Source organism: Camelus dromedarius, chromosome X, assembly GCF_036321535.1.
Source record: "Camelus dromedarius isolate mCamDro1 chromosome X, mCamDro1.pat, whole genome shotgun sequence".
Classification (NCBI taxonomy): Eukaryota; Metazoa; Chordata; class Mammalia; order Artiodactyla; family Camelidae; genus Camelus; species Camelus dromedarius.
In genome coordinates this window covers 15,032,054-15,052,127 of record NC_087472.1, presented here as the reverse complement: position 1 = coordinate 15,052,127, position 20,074 = coordinate 15,032,054, and the positions used below count along the sequence as shown (strand labels likewise).

The 20,074-nt window shown below is 42.6% G+C and overlaps 1 long non-coding RNA gene across 3 annotated transcripts; it reads left to right on the top strand.

The window, feature by feature from the left end:
* The first annotated feature begins 29 nt into the window (after positions 1-29).
* On the top strand, positions 30-18,898 carry LOC135320104 (uncharacterized). 3 transcript variants are annotated; one of them, XR_010379297.1, is made up of 5 exons: positions 30-380; positions 6,199-6,293; positions 9,310-9,479; positions 10,347-10,479; positions 18,529-18,898. It is a non-coding gene; the product is annotated as an uncharacterized LOC135320104 (long non-coding RNA). The 3 variants fall into 3 exon arrangements; XR_010379296.1 differs by lacking the exon at positions 6,199-6,293 and having other exon boundaries at positions 34-380; positions 9,290-9,479; XR_010379295.1 differs by lacking the exon at positions 6,199-6,293 and having other exon boundaries at positions 36-380.
* The last annotated feature ends 1,176 nt before the right edge of the window (positions 18,899-20,074 follow it).

Here is a 20,074-nt window from a genome sequence, read left to right as displayed (position 1 = left end):
TTACCTTTTCCTCCTCTGTTAAATTTTAGTAGCTAGTTTAACTGTAATCTTTACCAAGCACAGCAAATAATGGTTATCTGGTACAATGCATTGGTGGAGGTAGTGAGATCTTAACGACTTCAGAGACATTAAATTTCAGACACGTAGTATTTATACTTTATTTCATTTTCCTATGCTAAAGTAACAAGGCTTTCTTGGAATTCTGTTCAGTTGTTTTGATGGCAGTCTCACCTGCATCTGGACACTTTGTTTTCAGTCATATATTGTTAGGTTCTTTGTGTGGAGAATACTCTGTTGATTAAGAACAACAAGACCTTTCGTTTTATGGGAGCAGGAAGAAAAGTTCTAAACCGAAACTCTTCATTGCGTCTCTGCTCCAGGTAAGGTATGAACTTGCAACCTTGCAGGCCATCCAGCTGTATTTGTGCCTTAAAAAGTTTGCTGTAATTCCCAGCAGCAAAATAGGGAACTTTAAATGATACTAAATAATTTGTTATTGTCCTAGAACTTTTGCGTTTACAAAATGTTTTCACTTTTGTTCTCTTGTTTGAGCTTCATAACCCCGTGAGGCCAAGGTCGGCCTGCCCACGCGGCAGTGTAGCATCCTCGGTAACTCGTGATTCCCCACCTCTCCTCTGTGTCACCATGTCACCTCATCTGGTCTTGCGGGCCCCCCACTTCCTGCTGCAGCTCCCCCTCCCCCTCCTTTCAGTTGTACTTACCACCTTCTCTTAGGTCAAACCATATGAAGATACTGTTTTTGCAGGTAAAAATGGTTGGTGATTGGCAATTGAGTGGGGTAACCTACTCACATGAACTATAATTTACATTTGTATTTGTTGCTAGCTGCTTCTCCCCTTCATGAGTTCTAGAATGTAAGCTCCATATAAGGACGGCAGGAATTTTTTCCTTTTATGGACGTATAGAGGAATGGGGCGGATTAAGAGGTTCAAACTACTACGTATAAAATGAAGGGGGGCCAGGATTTTTCTCTGTCATGTTTACTGATATGTACCTAGTGCTTTGAAGATAGGAGCAGCTCAGATGCTTATTGTTGAATGATGGGTGAATTAAGAACTCTGGGCTGGGGGGAGTAATAGCTCAGTGGTAGAGTGCATGCTTAGCACGTACGAGGTCCTGGGTTCAATCCCCAGTCCCTTCATCAAAAATAAATAAGTAAACCTAATTACCTCCTCCTCCAAAAAAACAAAAAGAACTTTGGAACCTGTTTTCTCAACTGAGTAATGGGGACAACGCTGTCTCCTTCACAGGCCTACTGGAAGGATTAATTAGATGCAGTAGAGCTGGTGAGCAGGGACAGTGGCCTGGGGCACAGCCAGTGCTCCATAAACATGAATGTTTCGAGAAGATAGGTGCACGGCTGGTAGGTGGCAGGGATTTAAACCGAGATCTGTCTGATTATTGGTACAATATCATGAAGCAGCTGAATGGTTTCCCCTTCTGATTCATGCCAGCTCTTTAGTGTGTGGTTAAGTAATGTCTTAGCTGGTTGGCTACCCCAACCAGAAACCCAGCTAGCAGCCAGGAAGGAACGGTCTTCTGAAGCTCATGCCCTTTTCTCATAAGAATATTCCTCAGACTTTACTCAACCTGCTTTGGGGGCATACAATTCTAACAATTGTATTTCTTTAACTGACTTTCAACAAATCAGACGTCGTCTATTTTAAGAAGGGAGAAGGGATGTACTGCCAGGAACAGCAGTGATTTTCAGGATAAGAGTCTGTCAAAGTAGAGGGAAAGTATTCAAAAGAAAAAAGCTATAGCCTTCTGGGGCCATTTATGATGGGAGCACATGGTCATAATTGTCACACCTCAGTCATCCCTCAGGGCTACACTTTCATTACAACCCCTGACAATAAGGGATGTTCATAATGAAAGGAAAATGAAATTGCATTTGCTTGATTTTCAGAGATAGGGCAACATGGACCCTGTTTTAGGGGTATTACCATCCAAGGGACTGTTGGTGCTTAAAGGAGAGGTAAGCCTTAGTGACCTGAAAAATTCACGTGTCAAACCCTTCATGTGTTCAGTATTCTATGTATCATGCCTGTAAATAGAGGTAGCTTCCCATTTTAATACTGTGTATAAAAGATTTATAGATAATCTGGGCTACCACTCTAATTCCTTTCCCTGGTAAGTTAATCAATTAATGACCTTCCCTGCATTTGAGATTCTAGAAACACACTGAGCACCCACGATGTGCAGGTACTGGGGAAGATGGGTAAGGTTCCTGGTTTCATGAAGATTTCATTCTGGTTAGGGAAAGGGACAGTAAACAAAATAATTTCAAATAGTGTCAGGCTGTAAAGGACCTACGACAGCAACGTGCCCTGGCCAGAGGGGGGACAAGGGCTGGGCACCATATATTAGATCAGGTGCTTAGGGGAGGTCGTGGTTGAGCTGCGACTGAATGGAATAGAAACTAGCCACGTGAAGACTTGGAGTAGAGTTCTTACAGTAGTAACAGCAAATGCAAAAGGCACTGAGATGGTGACAGGCCATGTGAGGTGTTGGAGGGAGAGAAGGAAGGCCAGAGTGTCTGCGGGGAAGGAGAGGGCTGGGACTGGAGAGGAAGGCCAGCGCCAGACCAGGGACCAGCTGGTAGGTGGAGGCCCGAAGAGTGGACGTTCTGCATTCCACGAAGGGAAGGCACTTCAGGGTTTTAAGTAGAGAGTAATAAGATTTTATTTGCCTTTTTAGGCAAATAAAAGGCACAAGAACCTCTAAGAGCAGTTCTGAAAGGAGGTGTAGAGGCTTCAGTAATAAAACCGGCAAAGCCAGCAGTAACACTAATACATTAATATGTGTCAGATTCTGTGCTGAGTGCTTTTATACATTATTCATAGCACGTTTCACAGAACAGACTCAGGTTCAGTTGCCAGATTCGTGGAGGGAAGGCTGCCGTGGACAACTTGGCTACTGTTTCTTCCCTGGATTATCCTGGTAGCCTCCAACCTGATCTCCAGCTCCCATCCTTGTCCCCCCTCCTTCTGATGGATCCACACAGTGTCAACCCAGCAGCCAAAGTGATCCCATTAAAATGTTAGTCCTACTGAGTCGTTCTTGGGCTCAAATCCTTCCTGCGGCCCCTAGTTTCGGAGGAGAAGCCAAACTCCCACAGTGGCCAGCCATCTACTCCTCCCCATCTACTTTTTGCTGCTCCAAGCACCCTGGCTGCATCCTCACTGCCCCGGAAGCATGTGGAGCAAGCTCGGGCATCTCCCCTTCGCCAGAGCGCTGGGACCTCCACCCCAGCCTCCTAGCCGCCCCCCTGCCCCTGCTCTTGCCCCTTCTGGTCAGCGCCCCACTGCAGTTAGGATCATCTTTTGTTCACTCTTGTTTTTCTTTTCTTTTTGGGGATGATCTTTTAAAAATATAAATCAAATTACAATTGACCCTTGGATACAATGACTGAACTGCAAGAGCCCACTTACAGGCAGAGGTATTTCAATAAATACCTATAGGGCTCCACGATTCATGGTTGAATCTGCGCACGTGGAACTGACTAAATTTTTTCCCTTTTTCAGTTTTACTAGGTATAATTATTACAGTTGATTATATTGCATGTAAATACATACATACAATACACCTCATTTTTTAGTTGTCATATATGTACTAATTATTGTTTCTAAGAACAGATAAGAGCTTTAGCTTTTTAAACTTAACATGGTTATCAAAGGAATAAAGCCAACCACAAAATAAGAATCAACAGAGTGCGGTAATCCAATCCTAAAGGAAAGGAACTGACTGTAAATTTGTACATGAATTTCTGACTGCTCAGAGGGTCAGCGCCCCTGCCCCCTGTGCTGTTCAAGGGTCAGCTGTGTATCACTGGCCTGCTTAACCCTTGAAAACTCAGGCTGTCCTCTGGCCTGCAAGCCTGTGTGTAAACCAGCCCCTGCCCAGTTGTCTGACTTCATTTGCCCTCTGCCTTCTTACTTCGCTTTACACTGCTATTCCTTCCTCTGCCACTCCATTCCCCCATATCAGCCTGGCTGCCTCACAGATCACCTGGGGGAACCCTTCCCTGGTCTCCCTCCAACCGCCTCAAAGCTACTCTCCCTACATTACCTGTGTTTTAGTTCCCTCTGGGTCCTTAACAGTCCCTAAATGGCAACAACCACCACAGCTGCTCGGTTGGATTTGCCGCTCTGCCGTCGATTAGGCCGCGGAGAAACAGCCCAAGTAAATACAAGCCACTTATTACTCCGCGGCGGAGGCCGGATCAGCCTGATGTCAGCCTCCTGCATCCCCAGCCCCACAGGATGACACCAGACCAGAGGGGACAGATGACACTCTCCAACTCAGTGACGGACTAGCCTGGAGCTGTACCCGAAGTGGGGCGGCAGGGTTGAAAGTCCACACCTTACCGAACCAGGGAGGCCAATGAGAAATGCCTCACGGCAACCCCCGCAAGGTCGGGAGGTGGGTGAGAAACGGTGTTGGGACAGCTCCTCACAAGGCTGTTCCTGGGAAGGCCACGCGACATTGGTCTGAGACTAGGGGCAGACTGCAGTAGACTTTGTCCACGTGGCCTATGTGGAGAGTCCCATGGAAGAGCATTGGTTATTGAATTACCACCATATGCAATGGAACTGTACTAAGCACTTCCGATTCCTTATGATGACCACTCTGAGGTGGGGTGTGGTTTTTAAAAAATTCATCCCTATTTTACATATGAAGAAATGCAAGCCCAGAGAGGTTGCATAATTTGCCCAGGATTACACAGCTGGAAGTGGCAGGTGAGGAATTCGAACCCAGGCAATCTTATTGCAGAACCTGGCTCTTAGCTCACGGCCACTTAGTCTTTGGGGCCCAAGTGTTTTATGGAAACTACACTGATAGCACAGAGGCAAATATTAGACTCATTGAAGGTAATAATTTCAAATGACTTGTACATTAAAGAGCTTTTCTTGAGGTCATAGCTGATCTTTAAGAATGTAAACTGACTTCCTCTGGCACTGGGAAACATTTTCAAAGACGATTACAGAGTTCCTCTAATGTGATCTGCAGATTTTTCTGCCGACTTACTTTATGATCCCGTGGGCAGCTTCAGACAAAATAACTTTCTGGCATGAAGGATTGTGTGTGCTCTTTGCCATTTTTAAATGTGATTTTTATAGATACTTCAAACCACTTGAAAGAGTAATGATTTTTTAATGGTTTTTCATTATTATTTGTAACTTCAAGCATTACTGATAAAAACTGCCAAATTAAGTTTCAAATTTTCTCTTTAAAAAGCATGGGTGTACTTCCTAATGAGCTTCCCCATTATGATTCATGACTGAAGTGACTTTCAAACGTGGTAGCTTTTCAGTAGAACTTCTTTTCCTAACATTTTTTTCTCTTCCTTTCATTATGACAGTATTTGAGAGCTTTGAACATAAATCACAGGTTTATTTATATTGCACATATTTTTCCTCTGGAACATTTGCCACATATCTTCCCATTAGCTCTACCCTTTTTCAAGCGTTTTCCTATTTCCTGGGACCATGAGGCATTACAGATTCACCTCGTGTTTTCCCAGCCTTGGTCTGGAATTAGCCATTACTTCCAGGAGCCCTGCTTCCTTTATTGGAGGTTGATATTAGAAACCAAGATCTGAGTGCCAGGTGTGCTTATGACTATTAGGGTATCCTTGCTTCTAGGTCCTCCCAGTGGACAGAGCTAGGAAATATAAGCATGCATACTAACCCACATGTACACACATCTTTAGTTACTTGTGTATCTGGGCTAGAATGAATCCTGGGGTATAGGTGAGAGTGGAGACACCAGTGTGGTTATTTTCATATGTGTGATGTTTCCACTCTCATCCACACCCCAGGATTCACCCAAGCCTTCAACTTTTCCATATTCTTTTTTTTAATTGAAGTATAGTCAGTTTAAAATGTTGTATCAATTTCTGGTGTACAGCATAATGTTTCGCTCATACATATATATATTATCATATTCTTTTTCATTATAGGTTCCTATGAGATATTGAATATAGTTCCCTGTGCTATACAGTGGAAACTTGCTTATCTGTTTTATATATAGTAGTTAGTATCTGTAAATCTCGAACTCCCAATTTATCCTTTCCAACCCCCTTTCTCCCCTGGTAACCATAAGTTTGTTTTCTATGTTTGTGAGTCTGTTTCTGTATTGTAAATAAGTTCATTTGTGTCTTTTTTTTTTTAGATTCCACATATGAGTGATATCGTATGGTATTTTTCTTCCTCTGCCTGCAGATTGTCCCTGCTCTTGAGGGGCTTAAAGTCTGATACGGGAGAGGGGTGAGGTCTACAAGTGATTCTAATGCAAGGAAGTCTTGGTTCAGTGCTAGACGAGGGGCCATACGTGATGCAGTGAGAATTCAAAGAGGAAACTCAGAATGGGGAGAGGGAGGCAGGGGAGATTCTGGGAGAAGTTTCAGGGAGAAGCAGCATTTGAAGTGGGACTTGGAAGAATGGGAAAGGTTTGGATGGGTAGATATAGGGGAAAGAAGGCTGGGGCGAAAGGTTTCAGTCAAAAGATCTGTTTGGGCAAAGGCAGAGGGAAAAAAATTGCAGGGGAGCGTGGGAAATGGTGAGTAGTCTATGGTTGTGGTAGAGAGGGGTGGTAAGAGAGGAAGCCAGACAGGTGGCTTGGGTCATCATAAGGGCCTTTGTATCAGTTAGAATGTTCTAGGCTTCCAGTCATATTGCCCAGCCCAACCTGGCTTAAGCAATAAGGTTTATTGGCTCCATAACTGGGAAGTCCAGAGGTAGCTCGGACCTCATCAGTTTGATGCACTGCCCCACTAGGATGGAAACCCATGTGGTTTCAACCGCTCTACTCTGCTGTCTGTGCTGCCAGAGTCATCCTAAGGCCAGTCTTCCTGCAGTCCGGTGAGGGCTGCCAAGTCATCTCCGTACAAGCTTCCTCAAGAAAGGCTTGCTGTGTCAAGTCTCTCCTTAAGACTCACTAGCCAGAATGGGCTCAGATATGCCATTTCTTAATTCATCACTGGAAACTGGGGGTGGGATTGCCTTTTGCCCAATAGAGCCCACTTCTAGAGCTAAGATCACAATTTGTTTCCCTTGGCACACATTGAACAAAATCAAGATTCAACGACAAAGGAAGAAGCGGGAAGTTGGTGCTGGGGAGGCGACCAACAATAACCTCTACGGTCTCAGGTGCCAGGAAGTGTAGTATTATGCTTGTTAAGTGAAAAATTGGAGAATGTGGAAAAATTTCTAGGTTTGATCAACCAAAAAATATTCCTGTATTTCACTGAATCTAAGATGCTATCAATTGTCTACAGGACAACCTGGTTTCTTTAACAATTAAGTTGCAAGGAAAAAAAGACATGGAGGAAGCTATTAAGAGACTTAAAGATGTATCAGTGAGTAGTGATGTCTGGATCTCATTTGGACCCCAATTCAGATAAACAAACCTTAAAATACATACACATTTATGACATTTATGAGACAATTGGAAATTTGAACAGACTTGAATTATACATTGATGTCAAGGAACTGTTGTGGTTTTCAAAATGTGGAATAATATATTGTGGTTATGTTTTTTTAAAAAGATTCCTATCTTTTAGAAATACATATTCAATTATTTACAGATGAAAATGGTTTGATGTCTGGGATTTGTTTCAAAATAATACAAGCGTAGGGGGAAATAGGTGGGGATGTGGCTGTAAGATTGGCCTTGATCTAATAATCATTGAGGCTGGGTGATGGGTCCCTGTGGAGTTCATGATACTCTTCTACCTTTTTATGTGTTTGAAATTTTCCACAATAAAAAGTCTTTCCTAAGAAAGGAAGAAAAACAAGATATCTGGATAAGCCTAATTGAGGAGGTGACATTTGCTATGGAATGCTCAGGATGTACGGGGCCCCTGCCACCGTCTGGCATTAAAAATACTAAAAACATATTGTCTAGGAGCTGTCATAGATTAAGGATGGCCAGAAATTCTTTTCTAATCCTCCCATTAAGAGGTGGAGGAAATTCCCCTCCCCTTGAATCTGGGCGGGCCTTAGAGACTTGCTTGACCAATAGGCTACACCAGAAGTGACATTCCAGCACTTCGAAACTAAGTCGTAAGAAGCCTCATAGCTTTGTTTGGCTCTCTTGGAACACTCACTGGGAGTCCTGAGTCTTGGAACCCCTGAGAAGTTTGACTCCCCAGGGTTAGGCATTCAGAAGGCTGGGCTCCAGTAAACAGTCCCAGCTGAACCCAGTCTTGTACCCATCCCCACTGAGGCTCCAGACTTGTGTGGAGCCCGCGTGGACCTATCAGACCAGCCCATCTGCTGTGTGCAATAGAAGAATCACCTACCTGAACCCTGCCTGAATTCCTGACCTGTAAACTCATGAGATATAATTCAGTGATTGATGCTTGAAGTCACTGAGTTTGGAGGTAGTGTTTTTGGGCAGCAAGAGGTGGCCAGAACAGAGCTATAGACATATGTGACAAGTTATTTAAGCAAGGGGAAAAGAAACACAGAAGTCAGGAGAGGGTTTTTTGGAGCGGGGGGAGGTGCAGGTGGGAAGAGGCAGGGGGATGGGGGGCGGGATGAACACAGGTAAGTTCAAAGGTACCGACAGGGCCTAGTTCTGAGATGGGGTGTTGTGGTGGGTTCTCCATGTGCATTTTAATTTTATATGCCCATTACGTACATAATATTGTAGGCCCTGAATATTATACAAAATAAAAAAGACTTATAAAAGGTCTCAAGCACGCATTGGAAAATGTTAACCTTTGTTAAAGCTGAGTGGTGTGTACATGGTACATTATGATTCTCTATACTTAATGTTTGAAATATCTTACAATAAAATTTTTGAAATTAATTAATAGGACTTCTATAAGGACAAAAAAACACATGTATATACGTGCATGTGGAAGAAGATGCATGAAAAGTTGAATCATTCCAATTATATGAACCTCTCAGGGAGGTTCTTATACTTTTTTTTTATTGTGGTAACATACACATAACATGAAATATATCATGTTAACCATTTTAAGTGTAGAATTCAGTGGCATTAAGTGCGTTCACATTGTTGTGCAACCATCACTACTATCCATCTCCAGAAATTTTTCATCTTCCAAAACTGAAGCTCTGTACCCATTAAACAATAATTCCCCAGTCCCTCCTCCCCTCAGCTCTGGGAAACCACCATTCTACTTTCTGCCTCTATGAATTTGATTACTCTAGATACGGCCTATAAGTGACATTGTGCAAATATTTTTATCCTAATTGTAATCGTACTTTATATATGACCATGACTTTTTTTTTAGCTTAGCTTTGTATCTCATAGACATTTCTGGGCAAGGCTACTGCATGAGAAAACCAACACGTGTCTACTGGCAGAATTGGATTTCTGTGCTCATCTCCACTTACTCTCTACCTATGGAGTCTGACCAAGGCTCTTACCCTCTACAAAGGGTAAGAGCCTTTCCACTGAGGGGCCATTGCCAACAACATAAGGTAGGTAGCCAGTAAATGGCAATTCTTATTACAATCATTACATGGATTTTTATTACCAGTCTTCTTAATGACTGTACATTATTTTTAAAACAGTAACTGTTTCAAAATCAAAATAGCTTTTTCTTTGTGGTTTCTGGAAGGCCCTGACTTAAAAGCAGGTCCTTTCACAGTTCTACTAAGATAGGTTAAAACTTCCAAAGTAGGGTGTTTGTTGGAGCTATACAACCAATGGTGGGAATTTTTTTTATTAATCAAAGTTATTAATTTGTTAATCAAAATAGCATTACTTTTTTTTCTGATTAAAAAGGTATGCATGTTCAATGGAAAGTAAGTAATGAATAAATAAATAAATAAGTAGAGTTTAAGTTTAGAGGAAGAAAGTGAAAATCTCCAGGGATGTCCATCCCAGAGAGAACCACAACGAAAACATTTGTGGATATACTTCGAGACTTTTCTCTATGCATATACATTTGTGTTTTCTTAAAAGATATGACTTTTTAAACAGAAATGGTATGCATTCTCATTACTTTTTTAAAATGTAAGAATGGGTCTCAGCGTATGAAAACTCAATTTGTTGTTATGGTGGTTGTGTGCTATAGAAGACGCCATTGTGTTGTTAAGGTCCGGGACCTCCTTACCATCCACAGAGTAAACAAGTTTTGCGTCGTTGAAAGACGAGGGGTCCTGGCTGGCAATTGCTCCACGAAACATTTAGCCCTACTGTGAGGGAGAAGCAGTAGAAAGAGAGAAGTTATGGGGGAGAGCATAAAGAGGAAGTGGGCGGGGACCTGGGAGGAGATGGAGGAAGGAGGCCTGGGATTCGTATGCCTGGGTACCATTCTTCAAAGTGTTCCCATCTTTACTCAGTGACCCAGAAAGTGCTAGGCCCAGTGAACAGGAAAAGTGCAGTTTCGAGTACCATCTGTGTGCCAAGGAGCATGTGGAAGTCACTCCAGCCTCACAGTCCAAGAATGGTGGGGCCACGCCAGCTGCCCATTTTGTAAGTGGAATCCTTACTGTCCCTGCCTTTTGTCCTGTTACCCTGTGAGTGGGTAAATCACTTTGTCTGGGTCTTGAGACCTCCCACAATCACTCATCCATCATAGTGAAAACACCTCCCTCCTCCACTGCCCTCAGGCCTCAGGGAACCACCGTTAGCGGAGAGGGGTGATGGCAGGAAGAGCTCTCATTGCCATATTCAGGGGATGAACAGGGATAAGAAGGGCGGGACTATCTCTGTTACAATAAACATATGACCTCCTAAACACCTGTTGAATCTCTTCTTTTCTTCTGCCACCTTCCTAAATCAGGCCCATCATCTATAGTTTTGGCTTTCCACCCATATTTTTTTATTGTTTTTTTTTTTAAAAAATGAAGTAAATCAGTTACAATGTGTCAATTTCTGGTGTACAGCACAATGTCCCAGTCATGCATATGTATATACATATATTCATTTTCATATTCTTTTTCATTAAAGGTTATTATAAGATATTGAATATAGTTCCCTGTGCTATACAGAAGAAATTTGCTTTTTCATCTATTTTTATATAAAGTAGTTAATATTTGCAAATCTTGAGCTCCCAAATTTATCCCTCCCTACCCTGCCTCCAGTAACCATAAGAGTGTTTACTATGTCTGCGAGTCTGTTTCTGTTTTGTAGATGAGTTCCTTGGTGTCCTCTTTTTTTCTTTTTTCAGATTCCACATATGAGTGATATCGTATGGTATTTTTCTTTCTCTTTCTGGCTTACTTCACTTAGAATGACAATCTCCAGGTCCATCCATGTTGCTACCAATGGCATTATTTTATTTTATTCTTAACTATTATCTAAATTCTTTTTATTATATTTTATTCTTTTTATGGCTGAGTAGTATTCCATTGTATAAAAATACCACAACTTTTTTATCCAGTCATCTGTTGATGGACATTGAGGTTGTTTCCATGTCTTGGTTATTGCAAATAGTGCTGCTGTAAACACTGGGGTGTATGTATCTTTTTGAATTAGAGTTCCCTCTGGATATATGCCTGGAGTGGGATTGCTGGATCATATGGTAAGTGTATTTTTAGTTTTTTGAGGAATCTCCATACTGTTTTCCATAATGGCTACACCAATCCACCTGTATTTTTACTTCTAATCTATTTTAAGGGCATGGACTTGGACAGACTCTAACAGAAAAGGTAGAACCATAAACCATAAACATGATGATATGGGAGGGAAAACACTGGCCTGAGAGGCAGAGCACCTTGTCCACTTTCTGCCATTTATTTCCTATGACTTTGGATGAGTCCCTCCTTGGATTCAAATTTCTACTTCTGTAAAAATGGGATAGGACAGTGACATCGTCTTCAGCAGTGTTCTCATCAGAAAGGATATGGGTGGGGCAGAGCTGCAGACAAACTGGCTATTTCACTATCTTGCCTAGGCCAGTCCTAACCAAGCCTACACAAGTATAAAGGTCACTAGCTGGTAACTGACCTGCCTATTTCCTATGCAGAGAAAGATAATAATCAGAATATCTACAATATAGCCTCATAATGCCCTGTATTCTATCAAAAATGCTAGACATATAAAGGACCAGAAAAAATGTGATTCACAGTCAAGATTTTAAAAATGTCAGTCACTAAAAACTGAACCTGAGATGGCCAACATGCTGTAATTAACAGAAAACATTAAAACACTTATAAATATCATCCCCCAAATTAAGGAAACTAGGGTTTTAATGAGTGAACAGATAAGGAATCATGAAAATGAAAACCATAAAAAAGAACCAAATGGCAATTCTAGAACTGAAAAATAAAAGTGATATGAAAAATTCACTGAATGAGCTTAACACAGATTAGAAATAGTAGAAGAAATAGTACATAAATTTAAAGACAGACCAATAAAAATAATCCAATCTGTAGAACAGATTAAAAAGAAAAATGAACACAGCCTCAGGAACCTGTGAAATAATATCAAATGATATAAGTTTAGTTGGAGTCTTAAAGGGAAAAATAATTGAAATTAAGGCAGGAAACATATTTGAAGAACTAATGGCTGAAGATATCCATCCCACATTGGTAAAACATTGACTTACAGATCTAAGAAGCTCAGTGAAGCCCAAGAAATATAAACATAAGGAGAACCACATCATAGTCAAACACTGAAAACCAAATATAAAACAATCCTGAAATTACATACAGGGGAACAAGAATAAGATTTATTGCTGACATCAGAAACAACAGAGGTCAGAAGACAATGGAATAACATTTTTAAACTGCTGAAGAAAAAAAAAAACCTGTCAACTCAGAATTCTTTAAAAAAATGTTTAATTGTAGTATAGTTGATGTACAATGTTACATAAGTTACAGGTGTACAATATAGTGATTCACAATTTTTAAACGTTATATTCAATTTACAGTTATTATAAAATATTGGCTATATTCCCCATGTTGTACAATATATTCTTGTACCTTATTTTATACCTAATAGTTTGTACCTCTTAATCCCCTACCCCCATATTGTCCCTCCCCAATTCAGAATTCTTTATCCATCTAAAATCATCTTTCAAAAATGAGGGAGCAATATAGTTTCAGATAAATAAAAGGTGAGAAAATTTAGCACCAGCAGACCTAAACCACAAGAAAGTAAGTATTAGAGGATGTCCTTCAGATGAAAGAGAAATTACACCAGAAGTAAACGGGGATGTACAAGAAGGTATGAAGACCCTAGAAATGGCAAGTAAGGGAGTAAACATCAGAGACTATGCTTTCTTCTTGTCAAAGACAAATGACTCTGCAGAGAAGAAATAGTGAAAACAGTAAACTAAAAGATATGACATATCTTGGAGAACTAAAAGATATGACAACAAATTGCACAAAGAATAGGAGGGCAGGTGTCTGGAATTACTGAGTTGTAAGTTATTAGATTTGTGAAGTGTCACATACGAGAAGGGGAAAGTTGGAAGTGAGATGTTTCAGGTGTGACGTATGAGACATACCATAATGACTAAACAGACTTTATAAGCTATAGAGTTGTGAACCCTAGAGCAAATGCTAAAAAAAACACACACAACAAAAAGAGGTGTAGCTAAGAAGACAACAGAGGAAATAACATTATCACAAAGAAATATTAACCCAGAAAAACGCATGAAATTCCAAAATATTAGAAAATCAGCCCACTTCTGAATCACCCAGAGATTGAAGAAGAAACGATGTGAGAAATTAGACTCACAAGCAAATAAAATCCTGTGGTTATGCTGCGCTTTCCTGTTTTTAAAATTTTAAATATTTTCTCTCTCTCTCCTTGAGTTTCTTCACATCCTTGGCTAAATCTTTTCATCATGTCCAATAACTTTGTACAACTTTCAACTCAGTTTTCATCTGGGAAATACATTAGAGACTCTATCAGCTCCACTTTTTTTTTTTTTTCGTCTTGGAAAACAACTTTCTTGAGGCCTTCCATCCCCTGCTCCCATCTGAACTAGTAGCTCTCAAGGTCAAGTGTACAGGTCTCATCCTTCGCTATCACCTTGGGAATTTCCTCTGTAACTCGCCTGTGTTGTATCCCCTGTTTGATGGATCCCATATCTCTGTCTTGATTGGTTTACTCTCACGTCTTGGTTTCTTTTTTTTTTTTTTTACCCTTCTATGACTAGTTTTATGGTTTTCAGTTTCCTGCCACAATTGTAAACCTTGGCATTTTCCCTTTGAACAAAATACACATCACTGTTTTACAATCACCCTTGCAAATTCTGGTATTTGGAGTTCTGCATTTATTTCTATTGGCTGTTATTTCTACTGGTTCTTGCTCATAGTGTCTTAAATCTTTATGTGTTTGATTTTGTCTTGGACTTTAGATTTTAATTTAAAGATGTAATCTGAAGCCTAGGATATCATTATATTCTTCCAAAGGGGATTTTGATTTCTTTTCCCTGGGTGCCTGGAATGCTAGCTATCTGAAATACGGTTCATCCAATTTCGGGGTATGAGATTCCAGGGCTTGCTCGGATGAATGGAAGGTGGGCTGCAATGCATGTGAGAGCTGGTTTCCTTCCAAGTCATCCCTGCTCCTAGGCTCCTAGGTAGCTTGTCGAGATACCAGACCAAGGCAGCAGATGATTTACCAGAGTCTTCCATTTGGGCTGACCCTGGACTCTGACTTTTGTCCCCTGTCCCTAGGAGGCCCCTGGAAGCACTCAGTCTCTCAGCTTCTTCTACCCGGTTGGAAAGATCTCCCTGAGCCAAAATGACCCAAAGAGCTGGTTGGTCTCATCTCTCCTGGATCTTGGCTTACTACTTTCTGTCTTGTTAAGCATTTCATGCTTTTAAGGATATTTTAAAATTATGTCGTCCACCTCCTTTGATGTCTTCAGCAGGAGCGGTGCTCCAAATGCCCTAGTCTGCCATTTGCAGAAGTTGAAGTCTCTCTTCTTCACTTTGGTGGCAGACAGACTCCGGTAGCTTCCTGACACACGGTGCCTCGGAAGGAACTTTTTGCAACCCTACATGTCTGAAAATGTTGATAGTCTATCTTCATACTTAATTGTTGCTTTGGCTGGATGTAGAATTCTAGGTTGGATCTTAATTTTCTTTCAGAATATTGAAGGAATTACTTCCTGTCTTCTAACTACCAGTGTATATTTTGAAAAATCCAAAACCATGCTGGTTTCTGATCTTCTGTGTGTCATCTATTTTCCTCTCCTGGAAGTGCTTACAATCTTCCCTTTATCCTTGTATTTGAAATTTTCACGATGAGGGTCCTTGATGTGGGCTTTTTTATTTTTTCATTCACTATGCTGGGCACACGGTGTTTTCTGCCAAACTGGAAATCCATGTCCTTCAATTCTGGGCATTTTCATGTATTATTTCTTTGATAATATCCTCTCCACCTTTTGTGTGTGTGTGTGTGTGTGTGTGTGTCTTTCTGGAACATCTATGATTTGTCTCCTGGAACAATCCTCTAATGCCCTTTTTTCTTTTCTTTCCTATTTTCCTATTCTGCCTTGTTTGTTCTACTCTCTGAGAGATGTCCTAAAGTTTTCGTTTCCAAGAGCTCATTCTTGTTCTTTAAATGCCCCTTTTTTTCCTTCTTGAAGAATGCATCCATTATGTCTCTGAGGATATTGTGAATTTTTTAAAGTTGTTTTCTGCCCTGTGCATTATTTCCTTTATTTGAGTTTCTTTTTTCCATTCATTTGCTTTTCATCTTAAAGGTTTTTTTTTTACTACTGTCTTGGCCAGCACAGGGACTAGACTAGAGGCAAACAGGACACCCAGAGTGCAAAATTAGGGAGGCACTCCCCACTCCCCAGACTCATGCAAGTGAAAGGTCAGCGCATAAGGTGAGCGCCCCCTGACATTTTGTGCCCAGGGCACCTCACTTGCTCACTCTCGTCCCAGCTCTGGACCCGGCTCCTGAGCCCTGATCCACACGGAGGGACGAGATACTAACACGCTGACTAGAGGCTCTGTGGCTGGGTCGGGCCGGGCCACACTGGCTTCCTTTTAGAATGGCTGGACCCGCACACAGACATTTCATTCAGGCACGATCAAATGGAGAGACTCTTTATTTGCTTTCCCTCAAAAGTAGAAGCTGTGAAAGGATTTGATGAATATATGTGTGTATATGCATGGCTGGAGATTGACACATGTAATTGACTGTACTTCAATTAAAAAAATGAACTACAAAAAAAAGAGTGCTATTAATCAAGGTGTTATGGTTTACCAATTTTCTCTTTTAACAATTGTGGGGTGGATGAATAAAGCCTTTCTCATATAAAAAAAAAAAGGAAAGGATTTGAGAGCAGGTTGGGGAGTTGAGCTCGGGAAGTTGGAAGGAGGGAGCTGAGAGAGTAACACGGGGAAAGAGGAAAAGCCAACATAAACGTGCATTATTGAGGTCACCCCTGTGGGAAACATGGGTTTTATTCCGCCCAATCCCCTCAGAAGCATCCCCGAATTGATCATTGAAGAACAGGAAGTTACAGCCTTTAAACACCAGCTCCCATTTCCCCGGTGGCTGAGGGTTAAGCCTGGGGTCTTATTAACCCTGCGGTGTTAATTGACCACACTTACAAGCTGCTCTTAAAAGGGAGCCAGGTCGGCTCCTGCAGCGTCCGGGTCCACTGGGGCCCCATAACAAAATGCCACAGGCTGAGGGGCTTGTCAACAACAGACGTTCATTGCTCACAGCTCTGGGGGCTGGGGAGTGCAGGATCACACCCCCGGGAGATCTGGTGTCTGCTGAATGCCCGCCTCCTGATTCATAGATTGGCATCTTTTTGCTATGTCCTCAGTTGGCAGAAGAGGCAAAGGATCTTTCTGGAGCCTCTTTCATAAGGGCACTTTTCCCGTTCATGATGACGGACCTAACCACCTCCCCCCCTGACCCAATCAGGCCCCACCTCCTAATACCCTCACCTTAAGGGTTAAATTTCAACATTTTAATTTGCCGGGATGGAGGCAAACATTCAGACTGGAGTAACGCTTGAGTCCACCCCCGAGGCCGCCGGGAGGGGGCGCCCTGGGGTCGTCAGGCTGAGCAGCGCATGTTCTCAGGGTCCCTGGGGGAGGCGGGAACCCCTGGGCACCCGTGGGGTGTCCTAGTGATGCGGATGCCCTGTGGTTAACTCTCCTGACCTGTCGGAGTCTGGTCTCATCTCTTACTGGAGGGCCTGAGGCACCATCCCCGGACATGCTGTGCCAGAGTGGCTCCCACCATTGCACAGACCCTGGCAATAAAGCTGGGAGGACTCTGCTCCTGGGCCATTGAAGAATGCAGTTAGCTGCCAGAATTAATGTCTTTATGAGATTACTCATAAAAGCATATAACTCATATAAATGGAATCATACAATATTTGTCTTTTTGTGTCTGGCTTATTTCACTTAGCATAAGGTCTTCAAGGTTCATCCATGTTGCAGCATGTATCAGAATTTCTTTCCTCTTTAGGGCTGAATAATATTCCATTGTATGGCTAAATCACATTTTCTTTATCCATTCATCTGTAGGTGGATATTTGGGTTATTTCCACTTTTTGGCTATTGTGAATAATGCTACTATGTACACTGACTGGTGTACATGTATCTTTTTGAATCTCTGCTTTCAATACTTTTGTGTATATACCCAGAAGTGGGATTGCTGGAGCACATGGTAATTCTATGTTTAATTTTTTTTGGGAACTGCCATGTGGTTTTCCATAGCAGCTGTGCCATTTTACAAGAAATACACAGGTGTTCCAATTTCTCCTTATCATTGCCAGCACTTATTTTCTGTTTTTTCATAGTAGCCATTCTAATGAGTGTGACATGCATTTATTTTTTAAGTGAAATTTGATTTCACTACGGTAAACACAAAACCATTTCCACTTGCCATAAATGAAAGGAAACTAAAAATAATCACATAGTACTAAAATAAAAACAAATTTCCCCTTTACTGTCCAACCATTCTCTCACCTACCAGCAGCTGTGCCCTCACGTTACTGCAGTAAGAGTGTGACAGTACAGGGTTCCCTGTACCTTTCACCCCGGGCCCTTCTCCATCTTAACTTTTGGTCCTAGAGCGCATCAGACTTGGTAAAAGCAATACTGGCAAGAGGCGGTATTCTGCTTGTGGATTAACTGCTCTGTAACAGACCACCCCAAAACTTAGTCTCTTCAAACAACAAGAATCATTGATTTTTCTCAGGAATCTGCAGTTTAGTAGGGATGATTTGTAATATCTAGGGATTCAGCTGGGATGACCCAAACCACTGGGGGCTGGAACAGTTAGGGGCTGCCTGGGCATCTCTTTCTCTCCTTGTTGGAGTCGCAGAGCCTCTCCATGGCATCTCTCTGCGTGGTTTCTCCAGCACCACATCCTCAGAGCCGCTGGATTCCCACATGGAAGCACAAGGCTTCAAGAGACCCAGGTGAGGGCCGCAAGGCCACTTCTGCCACACTGGGCAGCAAGTCACTGAGGCCCGCCCAGATTTGAGGGGAGAGGACATAGACCCCATAGCCCAGTGGGAGCAATGTCAAAGAATTGGTGGCCCTCTTTAATCCACTACAGGGAGAACTGCTTGTCTTGCAGGTGTTCCACGGCGAAGAATATGAGTATCGTAAGCAAATGGAATGTCCCAATTTGAGTGCCAGGAGCAGGGGCAGGATGAAGCCATGACTCTGGGGAGAGAGAAGCAGAGAGGAAGACGGGAGGGTGATGGGATGAGGGTATCTTCTCTCTTCGGGTTGCCCCTGGGAGGCAGACTTTCACAAGCTAAGAGCTGAAAAGAATCATCAAGCTGCAGTTTGCCTGGTCTGCTGGACTTTCCGGTTTCTTCCTGATTGCCTTTGAATTCTTTCTGATTCTGGACCGAGCCTGTGTGCCTTTCCAATCTTTGTGGGGCATAAAAGCGCTATTGTACATACCCATGGAAATAAACAGAGGCAATACCTGAATCTTGTGATGGGCTGCACTGTGGCTTTAATGCTTCTTATGTTTGGGAGAGTGTGAGAACCAGATGCAGCCAAGCAGGCAAAACTTTCCAGAGCTCTGCAAGGAGGGTATTCAGTTCCAAGTGACAGAGCACAGAACTGCAACATAATGCTGGTTTGATTTTATAAATAGTTTGTCCTGTATCAGGAGCCACTTCAACTTGGCTGTACCAACAGCCCCTTCTGTAACCTCCAGCTGAGTAGGTGACAATATATTTTATCATGGGACACTTTTGAGAGTGAGAGGATGCTGCTAATAATTATGACCATAAAATAGGCCTAAACCAGGACTGTCCCAGGAAAAGGACTTCAGATCATCTTACCCCTGAGCCATCTCCACGATCAGCCCCATCACCCAACCGGAGTGGAGCACCCACTAGGCGATGTCAGGTACAGGACTAGGCTCGGTGGGGGAAGTGGTGCAGGGGAGCCTGGTTCTGGTCCCTCTGCAGCTTCCTACTGAAAAAATCCACATTTACTATGAGCAAGGGCTGGGATATGGGTGAGGCAAGCGCTCAAAGAAGGTTCTGCATGGTGAAGGCACTTGAGGGACTCCTCTGGAGAAGGAAGCACTCAGGATGGGTCTTAGGTGGGTGGGTTGGGGCTGGGAGAGGGCAGCCTAGACAGTAGCTCCTACGGGCCTTCCCTTCAGCTACCATGTTCTGGTCAGTGGCATCTGCACTCCACCTGCAGACGGACGACGTTGGGGGGCAGCCTGAGGGCAAAGGGCAGGGAATGGAGCGGCTGAACCAAAAGACCAATGGGGCGGTTGGGGGTGGGGTGGGAGCTCTGGAAGAGCTGGACCTGGAGGACTTCCTAGAAGCACTTTATTTTCCTTCTAAGTGGAGTTTCATCCCAGGAACCTTGATTCCAGTATGACGTCCTCTGCACGAGGTATTTCAAAAATAGAGCAAATCGGAGGGGGTTGGGGGAGGGAAATAGCTCAGCAGTAGAGAGCATGCTTAGCATGCACGAGGTCCTAGGTTCAATCTCCAGTACCTCCATTAAAAAAACGAATTAAAAACAATGGAGCAGGGGCGAGGGTATAGCGCAAAGAGTGTATGCTTAGCATGCACGAGGTCCTGGGTTCAATCCTCAGTACCTCCTCCAAAAATAAATAAATAAACCTAATCCCACCCCCCGCA